Source organism: Scyliorhinus canicula, chromosome 26 (genome assembly GCF_902713615.1).
Source record: "Scyliorhinus canicula chromosome 26, sScyCan1.1, whole genome shotgun sequence".
In the NCBI taxonomy this organism is placed as follows: domain Eukaryota; kingdom Metazoa; phylum Chordata; class Chondrichthyes; order Carcharhiniformes; family Scyliorhinidae; genus Scyliorhinus; species Scyliorhinus canicula.
Window position 1 is genome coordinate 16,338,193 of NC_052171.1, and position 18,859 is coordinate 16,357,051.

General features: G+C 52.1%; 1 protein-coding gene across 1 annotated transcript in view; it reads left to right on the forward strand.

Annotated features, from left to right (window-relative positions):
* Nucleotides 1-18,859, forward strand: part of LOC119957300 (receptor expression-enhancing protein 1-like) — a 433,776-nt gene that overhangs the window by 183,578 nt on the left and 231,339 nt on the right. Inside the window, exon 3 of the mRNA XM_038785148.1 lies at nucleotides 1,026-1,190. The gene's annotated coding sequence lies outside the window, so the exon portion shown is untranslated. The remainder of the gene's footprint in view (nucleotides 1-1,025; nucleotides 1,191-18,859) is intronic.

Here is an 18,859-nt window from a genome sequence, read left to right on the forward strand (position 1 = left end):
TTCTGTCTGCCAGGTTTCTTCGACAGTGATTGTTGACCGCTCAGGAAAGCTTGCCGCCGATGATTAGTGCTCAAGCCAGTTTTACAGTTTTACAGGCAGCAGATTCAGGCATGTACCCTGGGGCAGGAAGCGAGTCTTCGAAATGTTCCACCTCAATCTTTCCTGTTTTAATGTTGAAGGTTTGGCGTCACAGCGTGACACACGCCCCGGGAAACGGGGGGGGGGGGGTTGCTAACTGGGAAGGGAGGGCGCAGAGCAAAGGGAAGGTGAGGGCTGGATCTTCCAATGTGCTCCCCCAGGGGGAACGGTCCACTCTGGAGCTGTCTCAGGAAGCTGCTGACCTGTTTAAAAAGATACATACACATCGATGTTAGGCGTGACCGAGGTCGCGGGTTTGGATGGTGCTCCTTGAGGAGCCTGGGTAAGCTGCTGCCCTGCAGCTTGCAGATGGTACACACTGTGCGCCAGTGGTGGGGGGGGAAGGCGTGAATTTTTATTGTGGGGTTGAGGGCTTGGTCCACAACTAAGACATTACAGCTGTCGGGAAAGAGCGGACGGGTTGGTACTTCACGCTTAAGAAAAGTGAAGACTTAGAGGCGAGCCAACGCAATTTTTAAAATTCTGAATTCGGCCGTGACTTTCCAGCCCAACCACCCACCCACCCGCACTGCTGAAAAGAGAAGAGACATGCTGTTGAAGCTTTTTGCCTTGCACTCATCAGATAACACACAAGAAGTTACCAACCTGTCATGGGGGAACAACAATTTTTGCTCCACGAGAAGAGAATGTTGAGTGCCATCACGGTAACACATCTCTTCTTTTGTTTCTCAATGCTCCATAAAACCCATCTCTTCGGCCAGACTTGTGATCATCTGAAGCAAATTTTCCCCATGTGGCTTGGAGTCAAGTTATTTTTTAAAACGCCTTGGGATGTTTGACCATGTTAAGTGGGTTGTATCAGTGCAAATTGCTGTTGTTTGAAAGTTTGCCCTTTCTATTCATTATGTCCGTCTTTATTTTTCCAGGCATGGGGTAGGGAAGGGGCCACCTTGGAGAGAATTGTCCTCCTGAAGCACATCCTGATCCCAGAAGTACCATAAAAGCGGATTGAGTGTTGCAAAAGGGTGAAGAGAGAGGAGAGAAGAGACCAGAGGAGCTCTCGGCAATGCTTCAAGAGCTTGGGCGTTCTGGTATGTGAGTGCGTGTGTGTGGGGGGGGGGGGGGGGGGGGGGGGGGAGCGGGGGCTGCTTTTGTTATCCAATGAGTATTTGAAACTAACCTTGACCCAGAAAAGCGATGCCAAACTTTCATTTTGATAAGCCCTTGTACTTTAAAACTTGAGCACATGATGTTGGCAGGAAATTGTTTTACATCTATCATAGCTGTAGATATTTCCTTTAAGTGCTTCATGCAATATTGTTGCCTGGAAGTTAAAATCCTTTGACAATAACAGAACAAGACAGCAAAAGGTTTAAGTACAAAAGCAAGGCAGCCAGCATGACTTCCTGATGCACTGACAGAACGTGTAAGTAATATGAAAGGGAAAACTGTTAAATCTAAACTGAATAAATAATATACCTGCCAAAGGAAAGTAAATGTGTATTGCAGGTGAAGGAGGTATTTAACCTATGAATGTGTGGCGCATCTGGAATGCAGATTTGAGATAAACCACAACAGGACCAATGTTCTTTACCCATTCCCCCCCCCCCCCCCACCCCCGGCCCTCAATTGTATCTGATCTGAGAAGGGTGACTCTAATTGGCCAGAGCTGCCAATGAAGCAATGTTTTCCCTGTGGCTCAGCTGTTTCAATGATCTCAACGGATTTCAGGAATTGCAGCCAATCCTCATTGTGCATTCCCGGTGAACAGTCCGGATATCCATTGGAGTGCTGAAACACCAGAGCCCCAGGGGAAGGAATTGCTTGAAGGACAGTTCCAGGTCTCTGATCACTTCTGTCAATTGCACAATGTTTATTCACACAAGATGGAGAGGTTTGAAGTGCTTGCACTGTCAGCGATTGAAACTTCAAAGGGTCTGGAGGTTTTTTTTTAAAGGAAGTGGAAAGTAATCAACTAATTACTGTTTTTTGAAAGGTTTTTGCGCACAGACAATATCACTATTGGGGTCATTAGTTCTATGACGTGCAGAGTTGCTAGATGAGCATGAAGTACCAGATTGGGGGGGGGGGGGGGGTGAAGGGCCCCAGGGGCTGGGTGGGGTGCACAACTTGGCACAAGGATCATGAGACGGACACTGTGAACTGACCTCTCAAAAAGTCCCCACGTGACTCTTTGAAAAGTTGGCCCGACTCCCTGAAAATCGTGGCAGACGACGACATGCCTAGCCCCACAGAGGAACCGGCCAGGTCAAGAGGCACAGGGTTGCGGGCTCACAGCTGGAAGCATTCCGTGCCCTTCAAAGGCACTCGGGAAAATCAGAAACCTCGGGAATGAAAATCGGGAATCCCGGAATTGAGTACCAACCACCTCTTTCACCCCCTTCATGTGGCTTCATTTTCTCGTGTGTCCCCCCACCCCCCTCCTCCCCCCGACCAAACCCCACCAACTCCATGAATATCCACCCAAGTGTGAGGGAGAATTCCATCCCTGATTCTGTCCGGGCCCAAAGGTCAGGCGGACACGCTTTGTTGAATGATGGTGTAAAGGAAGAGTTTGTTCCACAGCTAACACATATTGGGCGGGATTCTCTGACCCCCCCCCCCCCCCCCCCCCGCTGGGTCGGAGAATCGCTGAGGGTCGGTGTGTATCCCACCCCCGCCCGCCCCGGAGAATGGCGGGGACCGGTGTGACTCAATGGGCCCCGGGGCTGCCCTAAGTCTCCAGCCTGCGATGGGCCGAAGTCCCGCTGGTTTTTTGCCGGTCCCACCGGTGTGGATCAGGCCAGGTCCCTTACCGGCGGGACCTGGCGGCGCGGGCGGGCTCCAGGGTCCTGGGGGGGGCACGGGGCGATCTGGCCCTGGGGGATGCCTGGCCCGCGATCGGTGGGCCGGCCTGTGCCGTGGGGGAACTCTTTTACTAGGTGTCGGCCGTGTAGGCCTCTGCGATGGCTGACACGGAGGTGAGCCCCGCCCTGCGCATTTATATAAATGACTCGGATGAAAGGACCAAAGGTGTGGGACGGGATTCTCCCGCAATTGGCGGGGCGGCCCGTACCGGCGGCAAGAGCAGCATGAACCACTCCGGCATCGGGTCGCCCGGAAGGTGCGGAATCCTCCCGGGGGCTAGGCCGGCGCTGGAGGGGTTGGTGCCGCGCCAACCGGGCCGCCACCGGTCAGCGCGAGGTGGCGCATGCGCAGAACCGCCGGCGTGTTTTCTGCACATGCGCATGGGGTTTCTTCCCCGCATCGGCCATGGCGGAGCCTTACAGAGTGCCCCCACTGCACAGGCCCGCCCGCAGATCGGTGGGCCCCGATCACGGGACAGGCCACCATGGGACCCCCCCTCTCTGCCGGGACCGGATCCCCCCCGCGCCCCCCCAAGAACCCCGCTAGCCGCCCTCCAGCCAGGTCCCACCGGGATGGACCATGTCTAATCCATTGCCGGCGGGACTGGCCGAAAACGGGTGGCCGCTCGGCCCATCGGGGCCCGGAGAATTGCTGGGGGGGGGGGGCCGCTGCCAACGGCCCCCGCCTGGCGCGGCGTGATCCCTGCCCCTGCCCGAAAACCGGCACCGGAGAATTCGGCTGCCGGTGTCGGGCAGGATTCACGCCGCCACCCCCCCCCCCCCCCCCCCCCCCGGGGATTCTCCCACCCGGCGGGGGGGGGGGGGGGGGGTAGGGAATCCCGCTCGTGATTGCTAAATTTGCTGATGATAATAATACTCTTTATTTGTGTCACAAGTAGACCCACGTTACTGCAATGAAGTTACTGTGGTACAAAGATAGGCAGGAAAGGAAATTGTGAAGAGGACTCGAGGAGGTTGCAAAAGGATTGCGATGGGTGAACTGAGTGGGCAAAGATCTGGCGAATGGAGTGTAATGTGGGGAGTGAGTGAAATTGTCCATTTTGGCAGGAGGAATAGAAAAAAAAGCCTCTTATCGCAATGGTGAGAGATTGCAGAGCTCTGAGACGCGGAGAGATCTGGGTGTCCGAGTCCATGAATCGCAGAAGGTACAGTGAGTAGATAAAGCTGATAGAATGTCGTGATTGATTGAGAGGGGAATTATTACCAAAGTTGGGGAGTTTATGCTTCAGCTATTCAGGGTATTGGTAAGACCACAGGAGCGACTTAACGGCAAGCCCCACGGGCTTCACATTGCAAATGTCTGTTCTCCCGGCTCATTCACTGGGACTGCGCTCGCCTACCCCTTTAAGCAGCATTTCAACACACCGCGCAGAGGTATTCCATACAGCATGCAGCCAAGCTACCAAGGAGACCGGCTCGAAGATACGGGGGTACCGACCCTGTCCAGCGGCTGGACGGGGTAGAGTTGCTGTTCCCCTGCGAGCGACTCGGCAGGTCGACCACAGGGCAGACAGTGCCACCTCGGAGGGAGTGGCAGCGGCCACCAGCTCATGGAGCGTGTCCCGGAGGACAGCCACGGTCAGTGGGGTGGGTGTCACGGTGGGACAGATGGGCAGAAGCCAGAGCTGCCCCCATTATAGGCACAGCCAATCCAGGGGTTGGCACGGCGGACCCTGGGGCATCCACCCCTGAAACAGGCCAGCAGCGACCCCCCCACCCCCCCAACCGAGGCTGTTCCTTCCCTCGTCCCCCTGTTTCCTCCCCCCAGCACTGGGCCAGCAACCCCAGAGCCCCCCAGGCCCATTGCCCGATTTCGAAGCTGGCATTGTTAAATCTAAAAGTGACATTTCATTCCAGCAGTTACTTCAATATCGTTCGTGCGATCATGGAGACTGTGCGAGGTTAAGGAATTATAACTTTGCATGGCCTTCAAAACAAATTGAAAACATGTCGCTTGCCCCTGAAACCACCCCCTCCCCCTCCCCCACAATCAAGTTGATTTGTATAGTTCAAAAATTGTCAGGTGCGATTCTTTGCCTTCCAGCACCATTCTCTTGAAATCTCTTGTGACTCCATTGAAACGTACTTCCCACACAAAAGGCGCTCTTCAAAGGTCACAACAAGGATTTTAATTTAACCTCGGCTGTTTATGCGTTACTGAAGATCTGGCGCATGATTAAGGAGCTAATATTCTCCGTGTCCTTTGCTGCAATCATTTGAAAGAGGCAACAATGCTTGGAAATGACAAGCGGTGTTTGCTTGATAAAATGAATGCTGACATCTCCAGATTGTTCAAAGCCCCGGGTTGTGACAATTGTGACTTTGAATGACTTCCAGCATCCGTCTCCTCAAAGCACCCCTTTCCTTTTCCTCGTCTTTATTCATGCCTTTGGCTTCAAGCCGAACTCTGAGTCTTTGACTCAGAGTGCTTGGTTACAAATCCTGACTCACATGAAGGAAGGAACACAATGATTACCTCTGTACACTTGGAAGCGAAGCCCCAGCTCCTCCTCCTCTCCACCCCCCCCCCCCCCCCCCCCACTCTCCCGATGCAGTTTGCTGTCCCCTCTCAATTCTCCAGAATCAGCCAAGTACCAATAGATATTGTAACAGTGGGGTGCAGATAGGTTACCCCATACCTTGCACATCCAACGCACTAGATGGTGCTCATTCCAAAGAATGTTTCCCTGTGGCTACCTGTAACTGGGTAGGTTGGCCCCCAGCTCAGAGATGTGTTGCAGAGGTGCCTTGTATGTTTACCTGTTGCAGTTTGAGCTGTTTTGGTTTCTGTGCCCGCATGTCAGGTCCGCCCACAGAATTCTTTCACCACTTTTGAAGATGCTGCCCACAAACGTCGCCGATCCTTTGAGGTGAACGGTGAGTTCTCCCGAGGCTGGCTTGTCATTCATTCCCTTGGCTCCAAGTGTTGCTGTGACCAATTTCCCTGCTGTGCCTCCGCCAGTGTGTGCTCACACACTGCCCGAGGAATATGTCCGTCCCATTGAGTAGTGGTGTTTTTTTTCCCATCATGCAGGATCCCTGATAGAATTTAGCAGGGCGCTATCATTTGCCCAGACCCAATCTTCAACCCGCTTTTGGATATCCAAAATTAAATCTCTGGAAACCAAAGTGCACCCAAGTTCCAGTTAGATTATCATATGCTTGCTGCAGCTGGCAACTACCCTGGGAGAAATGCAACAACCTCCAATGGCTACAATGATGAGATACCCCAGGGCCACTATCACACAGAATTTAACATTGAGCCACGAGCAATTAAGGTGTTGTGCAAGAGGCCAGGACTGGAGGAACGCAGGTTTCAGGTGGCTGGAGGTTACAGAGACGTGGGGGGGGGATTCAGAAATGGGGATGGGAAGTTTGAAAACCGGCCGCTGTTGGACTGGGAGCCCACATTGGTTGCAGAGCACAGAGGCAATGGATGAACAGGGCTTGGTGAAAGTTAGGGCGGCCGGGTTTTTAATGTGCTCAAGTTTATGGGAGGGCGAACGATGGGAAGCCGGCCAGGCGAAGTTGGAATAGTAAAGTATAGGACCGACACAATCGTTGAGGCACGATTTGGTGCAACACTGTGCCATAAAGATAAGGACGTCTGAGGTTCATCCCTCTTTGCATTGCTGATTTTAAATAAATAAAAGCGGGCAGCAGGGTGGCGCAGTGGGTTAGCCCTGCAGTCTCACGGCGCCGAGGTCCCAGGTTCTATCCCGGCTCTGGGTCACTGTCCGTGTGCAGTTTGCACATTCTCCCCATGGTTGAGTGGGTTTGGCCCCCACAACCCAAAGATGTGCAGGGTAGGTGGATTGAACACACTAAATTGCCCCTTAATTGGAAGAAATGAATTGGGTTATCTAAATTTTAAAAAAATAAAAATAAAAGCAAAATACCGTGAATACTGGAAATTCCAGAAGATGCAGGAAAAACTCAGCAGGTCTGGCAACATCTGTGGAGAAAGAAATAGGGTTAAAGTTTCGAGTCCAAATGACTTTTTTTTTCAGAGCTGTTTGTACGGTGGTTCGGGTGGGACCATTTGGAGAGGTTCCAAAGAAGGGAGTCATATTTGACTGGGAGGGTTAACTTTGGTTCTCTCTTCACAGATGCCCAGCTGAAATATTTCCAGCACTTCCTGTTTTTATATTAGATTTCCAGCATCACCGGCGATTTGCTTTTATGTATCCATGGTGGGTCCATTGTGTGAATAGTGCAATAATTCAGCAGGGGCAGCATGGTGGTTAGCATAAATGCTTCACAGCTCCAGGGTCCCAGGTTCGATTCCCGGCTGGGTCACTGTCTGTGTGGAGTCTGCACGTCCTCCCCGTGTGTGCGTGGGTTTCCTCCGGGTGCTCCGGTTTCCTCCCACAGTCCAAAGATGTGCGGGTTAGGTGGATTGGCCATGCTAAATTGCCCGTAGTGTCCTAAAAAGTAAGGTTAGGGGGGGGGGTTGTTTTGGTTACGGGTATAGGGTGGATACGTGGGTTTGAGTAGGGTGATCATTGCTCGGCACAACATCAAGGGCCAAAGGGCCTGTTCTGTGCTGTACTGTTCTATGTCTATGTTCATTGGATAATCCATGAGGTATGCTGGAATGTTGCCCAGCTGAGGGAGGCCATTTGCCCCATTCGGCTCGTGCTATCTCTTTGGTGGAGCTATTCAATTTACCCCACTCCCCTTCTCTTTCCCCATAGCCCGGGGAATTTTCTCTCCCAAGTTTAGGTCCAGTCCTCTTTCGACGATCACGAATCTGCCTCCACATCCCGTTTGGGCCCTTTACAGTGCGTTCCAGACCTCACCTTGCCATGAAAGCAAGGTCGCCTCAGGCTCGTCTTCCCGTCTCCCTCACCGGGTGCCTCCCCTTTGGCAATCTTCCGGACGCCAGGGCCAATTTTCACCTGCCTGCTCTTGTCAAAGGCACTTAGGATTCCGATCACCCCCTCCCCCCCCTCAAAGCCCCCTTCACGGCTCGAAGGGGAACTGTCCCAGCTCCTCCCGTCTCTCCACATCGCCGAAGCCCGTCACACCCCAGGAAATCTCCTCCGCATCCTCTCTCCTTTAAAAGTGAGTAGTGCACGATCGCTCAGGGTGAGGTGCTACAGTCTGCCAGTGATGGTGCAACAGTATCCCCCCCCCCCCCCCCCCCCCCCCCCCCGCGCTCCCATGGTGAACCAAGAGGAGGGAGGGAGGAAATTGGAGAACATAAAATCTGCGGAACATAGAACATAGAACAGTACAGCACAGAACAGGCCCTTCGGCCCTCGATGTTGTGCCAAGCAATGATCACCCTACTCAAACCCACGTATCCACCCTATACCCGTAACCCAACAACCCCCCCCTTAACCTTACATTTTAGGACACTACGGGCAATTTAGCATGGCCAATCCACCTAACCCGCACATCTTTGGACCGTGGGAGGAAACCGGAGCACCCGGAGGAAACCCACGCACACACAGGGGGAGGACGTGCAGACTCCGCACAGACAGTGACCCAGCCGGGAATCGAACCTGGGACCCTGGAGCTGTGAAGCATTTATGCTAACCACCATGCTACCGTGCTGCCCAGGAGACAGTGTCTACTGATACAGTTTGCAGTTTGCTATTAAACTGCCTGACCTGCAGGAGTCTGGGGGCAGACCGTTATACAGTGCCTCCTCGGTCAGTGATACGAGAGATGCATTAAAGCGATACCGTGATATTCTGAGCCCCTGAGCATTGTCCCCAGTTCTCGATGCCAATGGAGTGGAACTTAATGAAATCACTGCAGGGAGGAAAATAGACAAAGCACACAAACAATGGATGAATGGACAGACTCGGTCAGAGTACAGATATCTTCATCGGGAGACGTGGGATTTGTATGGACCCTCAACTGAATATAAACCTTACTTTGTTTAGTTTTCCAAAGATGGGATTTCTGTGGGTGGGTTCTCTCAATCGTTTGTCATAACTTCCCTGAAAGATAACGCCAGGCAGACGTGACAGAGATAGAACCTCACAGCACAGACGGAGGCCATTGAGTCGGATCTTTGCCCAATTACCTGTTACCTCCCCAAAGCCCTGCGTTTTTATTTTTGTCTTCAAATCTCTGTTGAAAGTTGCGATCGAATCTGCTTCCACCAGCTTTTCAGACAGCGCACAGATCTTCTGGGTAAGAAGCTCTCCTCGTCACCCTCCCGGTTCCCAGTTCCTCTGTCCCTTGTCTTAAGTCTGTGTCCCCTGGTTACCCGACCCTCCCGCCAGCGGGGATTACTGGCACGTCTGTCAACCGAAGTAATATTAGACATAGAACATACAGTGCAGAAGGAGGCCATTCGGCCCATCGAGTCTGCATGACCCACTTGCTGCGGAAATTTACATCCCTGCGTCACGCTGCCTGTGACCGCCATGCCGACCTTTTCCTGGCGAAGCCAGATCGTTTGTGGGAGGTGGAACGCAGTAAGCGATGACAAATATTTACAGCTATTCAGAAACACAAGTGGCCGCTGCCACCACCCCCCCCCCCCCCCCTCCCCTCCGCCTTGAGAGAACAGGGAAAGCTTCCACGGCGAGGCCAGCAGAATCCCCCAAAAACACCGTGCAAAATGATACTGACCAAGAGTTATTCGGAGATCTTCCCGGAAAGAAATGAAGCCAAACCAACTTGTCTGCTTTCAATGTCACAGCAAGCAAATGTGTCCATGGGGCACATGGTTTTTGCCAATTTACCCTGCCAATCATTTGCCTCCACCTCTTGCCCGCCCCGCCCCCCGCCCCCCCCCCCCCCACACAAATGAGCTCACCATGGTAGTGTTTCAAGGGTTACATAGAACATAGAACAGTACAGCACAGAACAGGCCCTTCGGCCCTCAATGTTGTGCCGAGCAATGATCACCCTACTCAAACCCACGTATCCACCCTATACCCGTAACCCAACAACTCACCCCCTTAACATGTTAGCATCAAGCTAGTTACTATTCATTGGTGAGTTTTGTTGGTGTTGTGGGTCTGTGTAACATTGCAGCCGAATAAAGCTCTCACAAAGTTACCTCTTTGTGTTTCTCCACTACTTCTCCTCTGCCCGAAGGCAGGCGTGACCCACAGCCTCCACCCCGGGTGGGGGGAGCGAGGAGGCAGGTCGGGAATCCACACCAGTCAGGGTGTGGGTCCACACCAATCCACACTTGTGCCGATATCACCCCCCACCCCCGTGATATCGGCACAAGTCTGATCCACGGTGGTCATCCCCCCCAGCCGATCGAATGGACACTTTCACACGCATGTTGCGGTCTGGAGCTATGGATGGGGAATTCTGACCATCGCATGGCTGACCAGGAGTGACCTTCGGTGTACATTGAGACGATTTACAGGTTGATAATCATCAATCGAAATAAAATAATACAGATGCGCCGACTCTCGCACACGTACACATACATTCAGAAATCCACACGCACACACACAAGTAATTACAAAGTGGGAGGACGGGTTAAGTCGCTCAAAATTCCAGAAACTTCTGTTGTCCACAAAAGATCAGCCATGATCTAATTGAATGGCGGAGCAGGCTCGAGGGGCCAGATGGCCTACTCCTGCTCCTAGTTCTTATGTTCTTATGTTCTTATGTATGTGATGGATTGAGGAATTGGATGATTTCAGTCTGGGCTCAATGATCTTTCCAAGTTCTGCGAGTTGATAATTTAAAGGTTTTGATAAACAATTTCTATGTGGTCCCCTGCAGCCAGTTGCTGCTTAATTAGCTCTGAGACGCTGCCATAGCAGATAACTGGTTAAGCAGCGGGTAGGACTCAAGCACACAGGATGGATGGAGAGAGAGAGAGAGAGAGAGGGAGTGAGGGGGGTTCCGTTCCTCTGGCGTGTTCCTTTTCCTTCTGCTATGGATGGCTTGAAGTAAAGTAGATACCCGAAACAGAAGAAAGTTGGGTGGCACATCACCTGATCACCTCTCACCAACTGACCAGTTACCCAAACATGGTCATAGCAAGTCTATTCCAGGGCTATGGTTCAGAAGATGTTTCGATGATGGCTGAAAGAGTTCCCTTTTCTTCCAGAGTCCATTGCCCAACACGATTGTATTGTCCTGCAGTCAGTTCAAGTGACAGGTGATTTGTGAATGGGTCAGGAGATGGTGTGACTCACATTCCTCGAAGGTGATTGCCTCTGATGTGTTTTCCTCAACAGCTTGACTCTGTTTTAATGGTTTTGGAATTTGTAGGGGGAAGTTATGCAAATATTCGGCCTTCTTTGAAGCTGCTGGTTGAGTCATTTTCTTTTTAAATCTGTGCTTTTAAATCTTTTCAAAGTGGTTTTAGCCCAATAAATACATCAAATGATTTTCGATATTAAGCGTAGCTTCAGAACAACTGGGTCATGAGTAGGGGTGGAAACTATGACTGATCCCTTGGTCAATAAGGGGATCAGGGGTTATGGGGAGAAGGCAGGGGAATGGGGATGAGAAAAATATCAGCCATGATTGAATGGCGGAGCAGACTCGATGGGCCGAGTGGCCGAATTCTGCTCCTACGTCTTCTGGTCTTATTCCGCTAAGCAGCCCACCCCCCCCCCCCCCTCCCCCCCCCCCCCACCCCCGCAACACCCTGGCCTCCCACCGCCCCACATTAGGGCAGTGATTTTAATGACCCCAATGCTGCACCTACTCACTCTGTGCAGAACAGGGGATGATTCCACTCTGCCCATTCATCGATGTGTGTTCTCTGCTGATGCTTCGTGCTCGGCCACCTTCTTGGAAGTGGTGAGGCAGGTCCCAGGCCTACCTCAGGAAAACCAACCCACGACGTGGGCACCATACTGACCCACGTGCTACCCAGCTGAGCAAAAACCGACCCTGGTCCTCCACAGGATCCGTAGAGTGCAGAAGGAGGCCATTCGGCCCATCGGGTCTGAACCAGCCCTCTGAAAGCGCACCCTACCTCGGCCCACTCCCCCGCCTATCTCCGCCTGACCTGCACATCTTTGGACTGTGGGAGGAAACCAGGAGCAAACCCATGAGGACATGGGGAGAATGTACAAACCCCACACAGAGGTCACTCTGTGGCTGGAATTGAACCGGGGTCGCTGGCTCCGTGGGGCAGGAGTGCTAACCACTGTGCCACCGCGGCACCCATGTTTTGTGTGACTCATGATGTTGAATGTCAAACTGCTGTGACAGGAATGTGGCTTTTTCACCTCGTGGCCCCAAGACCTGAATTTTCATTTCTGACAACTTGAGCCCATGCATCTTCCTGTGGCTTCTGGGGCTGCTCTTGAGGCAGGTAACTGCTCCACTAGCCCTTGCTGAGATGTTGCATGTTTTGTAGTTTATCTTGGTCTTGGCGGGGAAGGTTTCCCTCTATCCTGCACCTGCTATTGGGGCTGGTTTAGCACACTGGGCTAAATAGCTGGCTTTTAAAGCAGACCAAGGCAGGCCAACAGCACGGTTCAATTCCCGTACCGGCCTCCCCGAACAGGCGCCGGAATGTGGCAACTAGGGGCTTTTCACAGTAACTTCATTTGAAGCCTACTTGTGACAATAGCCTTTTTTTTTAAATCCATAAGTAACTCTAGCCTGAAGAGGCTGGGCTATTTCAAAGCTACTTTATTTACATGATGTACATGATGAGCTACGAGGTACGTACATCTCACTTGAGTACAGATGATTCTTCTGATCTACATAGTCTCCAGCACGCTCCTGCTGTTACAGCATGACCACCCATCACTGTCTCTCATTTCCCAACATGCTACATTGGGAGCACTCACCTGATCAATTCCTGAAGCTAAACTGGGGAACTGAGATTTGGCTGGAAGCGAACCCGGCTCTGGCCCCAAGCGTGGGGGCTGAGGGTTCTGAACGTGGGTCGGCGGAGTCAGCAAGGCCCTCTATCCAGAGCTGGGATCTTCATGTTGACTGGGAGTGGACTGTGGCCACTCCCGCAGCAGAGGCTGAGAGAGGCCCAGGAGGGCAGGGGGGGCGCAGGAATGTTTCGGGGGCACCCTCGAACCCTGCTTGGACAAAGCGCAACCGACAACCGGGAATCTCTGGGCCAGACTGCGCAAGGAGGAAAAATATCCGGGGAAGGGGCTGAACGCCTCGGGTTTCATTGGCGAGAGCAAGGGGAAGCCAAGGGGTCACCCAGCGACTCTCCACCTCGCCTCTGACAGAGACACTAGTGGCCATGCCACCTGCCTCCTCCCTCACCCGGGAACCCGTTCCAAATGTGGAGACGAGTCAGCCTCCAGGCTGAGGGACTGCCTGAGGAGATAGGAAACTGAGACACGCTGAAACTTACAAGAAGAGGAATGGGCAGCACAAGTGATTAGCACCGTGGCTTCATGGCTCCAGGGTCCCAGGTTCGATTCCCGGCTGTGTCACTGTCTGTGCGGAGTCTGCACGTTCTCCCCGTGTCTGCGTGGGTTTCCTCCGGGGGCTCCGGTTTCCTCCCACACTCCAAAGACGTGCAGGTTAGATGGATTGGCCGCGCTAAATTGCCCCTTAGTGTCCAAAAAGGTGAGGAGGGGTTATTGGGTTATGGGGATAGGGTGGAAGTGAGGGCTTAAGCGGGTCAGTGCAGACTCGATGGGCCGAATGGCCTCCTTCTGCACTGTATGTTCAATATAGAACAGGCCAGCTCCAGGGCCCCATATTTGAAGGAATTGGGTGTGAATGAGTTAAGCAATCCAAGCTTTTGCCTGAACTGCTATTCTGCAAAATACACAGCTTTCAGACGCTTAACCTAAGTAGCTGCAGGTGCAGGAATGTGTTTATCATCCAATAGTCACAAAGGGACCCTATAATCTGCCGAAACATCTGTAGTTCAGAAAATCAGAGCTCTTTCTTTCAGCGATAATATTTTCCCTGCAGTAATTTCCCTTCCTGTAACAGTCATGTTTGCTTTGAACCGAAGGAGTCTGAGAGCTGTTGGATTATTCCACCAGCCGTCCTCTGCCAGAGACTGATTTTGTCTGGCCGCGTGCTGGCAGCCTTGGGAGTCAGAGGCCGGGGTGCGGGAAAATAGCGGGGCAGCCATTCCGCAGACCGGCGCAGGGAGGGGCTGGAGCAGCTGAGTTGCCCTTGCAGGGAGCTAGCAGGGACACGGTGGGCTGTGTGGCGACCTCTCTGCCCTGCTGCAACCATCCTGCAATCCTGCGACCCTTTGTCAGCGACCACAATCCCGGATCAGACCCCAATGGTGGAGAGGACACTGGACTGAAGCCCCAATATCATATTTATAAATTTGGGAAACGGCTTATTAAAACAAACTTTATTACTGACACAATATTACAATACCTTGATATAAAATAGCTGACAATTACCCCTTAAACAATGCTGATCAATATGGTGACACAATAACCCTCAACTGCTATCTTTATTCCCACTCAAACAACAAAAATATCTCAAGTCCTAATCCACTTTTGCATACAGTTAGCACTCAGCAATACTTGCTGTGCAGCGATGTCTTGGACACTCCACTTTGAGAAAGAGTGATCCGTTGAAACTGTTTGAAAGAAAGAGACCTGACACCCTGTCAGAACAATGTTGAATCTCTGGCTGTGATTCATCAGAAACCTTCTCAGCTCACCTCCCAGCCACAAACTAATTTTGAACAAGGGGCAGCAGGGTAGCATGGTGGTTAGCATAAATGCTTCACAGCTCCAGGGTCCCAGGTTCGATTCCCGGCTGGGTCACTGTCTGTGTGGAGTCTGCACGTCCTCCCCCTGTGTGCGTGGGTTTCCTCCGGGTGCTCCGGTTTCCTCCCACAGTCCAAAGATGTGCGGGTTAGGTGGATTGGCCATGCTAAATTGCCCTTAGTGTCCTAATAAAAAAGTAAGGTTAAGGGGGGTTGTTGGGTTACGGGTATAGGGTGGATACGTGTGTTGAGTAGGGTGATCATGGCTCGGCACAACATTGAGGGCCGAAGGGCCTGTTCTGTGCTGTACTGTTCTATGTTCTATGTTCTAACCTCAACACCGAACTGCTTCAAACTCTGCTCCTGCCAATAACTACATCATCTTACTAAGATGGGCACAATGTATCTATTTATCTACTCTGCAGAGAACCCTCTGAATAAAAATAGAAGTCCATTAGCCCAAACTTTTACGATGCTTTAATTGCACCTCTGCCTCCAAACGGCCAGTTGTCTGTCAAACCAGGATTTTTAAAAAACATGACTGCAGCAGTCATACACACGCGAACCAGTCTTTTAACCCTTACTGCACCAGGTACATATAATACAACATATCTGAAATCCCTGCATCCATCACACAGTTGGGGTAGAAAGTGGGACTCGGCTCCGACATGCTGCATAAGTGTCCCTGTCAATACTTCACTTCCTCCCTCTTCAGAAAATGGGCACTGGTCACCTCAGCTGAACAGTCAGGACGCAGAAAGTTGTGATCTGGGGAGGGGGAGTGAAAAAACAGCAGAAAGGTCCAGGGGATGGAGCAGGGAGGGTAGCCTAGACGTGAGAGCCAAGACAACTGAAGGTAAGCCCACCAGTGGTGGGGAGCGATTAGTGTGGTCTCCTCTCTCCGTAACCCCCCCCCCCCCCATCTCATTGCGCAGCGACAAATTATTTTTGAGACTTTTGCGATTTCAGGAGCACTCAGATGCACTAACCCCTTCCTGCAGAGACTGGTGCAGAAGAAGCACAAACACACCAGAAGCACAGCAGTGGATCCAATGAAAAGAACCCACATTTCAAAGGGAATATTCAGGGGATTTTTCTTGACACTGAAGAATTCCGCTGTGAGTTTATTTCGGAGGAGGGAAAAAAGGCTTTGACAGTCTCGAAACTCTGATGTGCCCTTTCCCAAACTGCCGCTTATCAATGAAAGAATGTTCCTTTGATCCCACGCCCAGCACACTGGGAAATCAAGGAGTGTTCGAATTCAGAGTCATATGCATAAATTTGTAACTCAAATCCACCAATCCAACTAATTTGTTGGAATTCGTGGTCCGGGGGGGGGGGGGGGGGGGGGGTTGCAGGAGCATCTGAGGAGAGGTTTCAAGAGGGACTTCCAGAAAGTCAAGAGGCCAGTATCGGAGGGGTGCAGAGATCAGAGGAGGTTTGGGGAGATTACAGTGATAGGGAGGGGGGGGGGGGGGGGGGTGGAGGTGGAAATGCCATGGAAGAATGAGAGTTTTAAAATTGGCTGCTGTGTAAAAGGAACTTGGTGCAAGTTAAGGTGAGGGCAGGAGAGTGTGCGATGATGTCAGACAGCAATTAGATAAATGCCTGCACAATTTGCCTTCTGGTGATCTCGGATCAGAGATAATTATTGTTCAGGACTGGGGGAGGGTTCGGAAGCATCCTTGCTCGACTCCGAGCTCATGACATACGATCATTTACGGACCCCTGAGATGGATCTCGGTTCACTGACTCCCTTGAAGACCATAAGACACAGGAGCAGAATTAGACCATTCGGCCCATCGAGTCTCCTCTGCCATTCAATCATGGCTGATTTATTTCTCATCCCCATTCTCCTGCCTTCTCCCCATGACCCCTGATCCCCTTATTAATCAAGAACCTATCTATCTCTGTCTGAAAGACACTCTGAATTGGCCTCCGCAGCCTTTTGCGACAAAGAGTTCCACAGATTCACCACCCTCTGGCTGAAGAAATTCATCCTCATCTCTGTTTTAAAGGATCGGCCCTTTTGTCTGAGGCTATGGTCTTGGGTTCTAGTTTCTCCTACTCGTGGAAACATCCTCTCCACGTCCACTCTATCTAGGCCTCGCAGTATCCCGTAAGTTTCAATAAGACCCCCCCCCCACCCCCGCTCATCCTTCTAAACTCCAATGAGTACAGACCCAGAGTCCTCAACTGCTCCTCACATGAAAAGCTCTTCATTCCAGAGAACATTCTTGTGAACCTCCTCTGGACCCTTTCCAAGGCCAGCACATCCTTCCTGAGATACGGGGCCCAAAACTGCTCCCAATACTCCAAATGGAGCCTGACCAGAGCCTTATACAGCCTCAGAAGTACATCCCTGCTCTTGTACCCGAGCCCTCTCGACATGAATGCTAACATTGCCTTCCTCACTGCCGACAGAACCTGTGTTGCGTTCTGTGACCTTGTCCTAGCAATGATTCATACAGAACTGCTGGTGACTTAACTGGGATGATGATTTATTGATGCACACATGGTAAGGTAACAATCAGAATGTTATACAGGCTAACTTACTGATTTGAGTGACATAGACTCTCCTGGAACGACACTGATGTGCGACTGACCAGGTGTATGCCTTACAACAGGGGTGGGCAAACTACGGCCCGCGGGCCGCATGCGGCCCGCCAAAGGTATTTCTGCGGCCCTCCAAGTCATTAAAAAAAAAAAAAAAAATGTTTTTAAAATTTTTTTTATTTTTTTTTTATTTTTTTTAAGGTTAATGGGGGGGGCTGTTGGGTTACTTACTGGTATAGGGTGGATACGTTGACTTGAGTAGGATGATCATTGCTCGGCACAACATCGAGGGCCGAAGGGCCTGTTCTGTGCTGTACTGTTCTATGTTCTATATGAGGCGCCCAGAATCATAACCGGGTGAAGTAATTATTTTACTTAATATACTATGCGGCCCTTTGTGAATTGTGAATTTCTGAATGTGGCCCTTGCACGGAAAAGTTTGCCCACCCCTGCCTTACAACCTTCTGGCGCGAGCCGGATGTCACATGACTATTGTCTGATGCCACCTGCTGGTGGGAGGTCACATTGCTGAGTGTATATAATATTATTCACAGGCATATCACCGACTGAACTTGCACGTTAACCTTTAGAGAATCTTGAACTATACCCCACCATGTGACAGGGTAGCCTCACAGATTTTATTTTGTCTGTGATCTGAATGTGACTTTCTTTCGGATTGCCAAACGCAAGTGGCCAGGGTGAAAAAGACGTGGGGTGGGATTCTCTTACCTCCCCGCCGGGTGGGAGAATCGCCCGGGGGGGGGGGGGGGGGGGGCCGACGTGAATCTTGACCCGCCGCTCCGATGCCGGCTGCTGAATTCTCCGGCGCTGGCTTTTGAGCAGGGCCGGGGGCCACGCCGCGCCAGCCGGGGACCGTTGGCAGCAGCCCCGCAGCCCCCCCCCCCCCCCCCCCCCGGCAATTCCCCGGGCCCCGATGGGCCGAGCGGCCGGCCGTTTTCGGCCAGTCCTGCCGGCATGGATTAGACATGGTCCATCACGTCGCGACCTGGCTTGGAGGGCGGTTAACGGGATATCTGGTGGGAAGCGCGGGGGGGATCCGGCTCCGGGAGGGGCCCCCACAGTAGCCTGGCCCGCGATCGGGGCCCACCGATCTGCGGGCGGGCCTGTGCCCTGGGGGCACTCTTTCCCTCCGCGCCGGCCTCTGCAAGGCTCCGCCATGGCTGGCGCGGAGGAGGGACACCCTGCGCATGCGCAGGAAACACGGCCGCGGATTGTCATCTCTGGCTGAGAGTCTCTGGGCCAGGCTTTTCCATCCAGAGAGTGTGAGAGGGTCATTGTGTGTGTCTGTCTGTGTGTATGTGTGTGTGTGTGTGTGTGTGTGTGCAGCTGACTGTACGGACTCTGCCTGGCCCAGGCAAGTCTCCCTTTCCCTCTCTCTCTCTCTGGAAGCGAATTGCCTCTTTCTCATTATGTTCCCTCCTCTCCAGTGTGCAGTAGAGATAGCGGGTAGCTTTAGGCCTGGATGGAACCTCATTAAGACTGCTTTAACAAGGCACCAGAGCAACAGTGGGGAGCGATTTTGTTTGTTGAAGCAGCTGAACACAGGCTTCACAACAAGAATGGAGAAGACCAAATGAGATCTCATTTTATGTACACATTGACTCGGGCCTAATGAAAGGAACCTTGCCTTCAACATTGGTTACAATTCGTCAGTCGGCCCCTCATAAAGCTGCCTGCT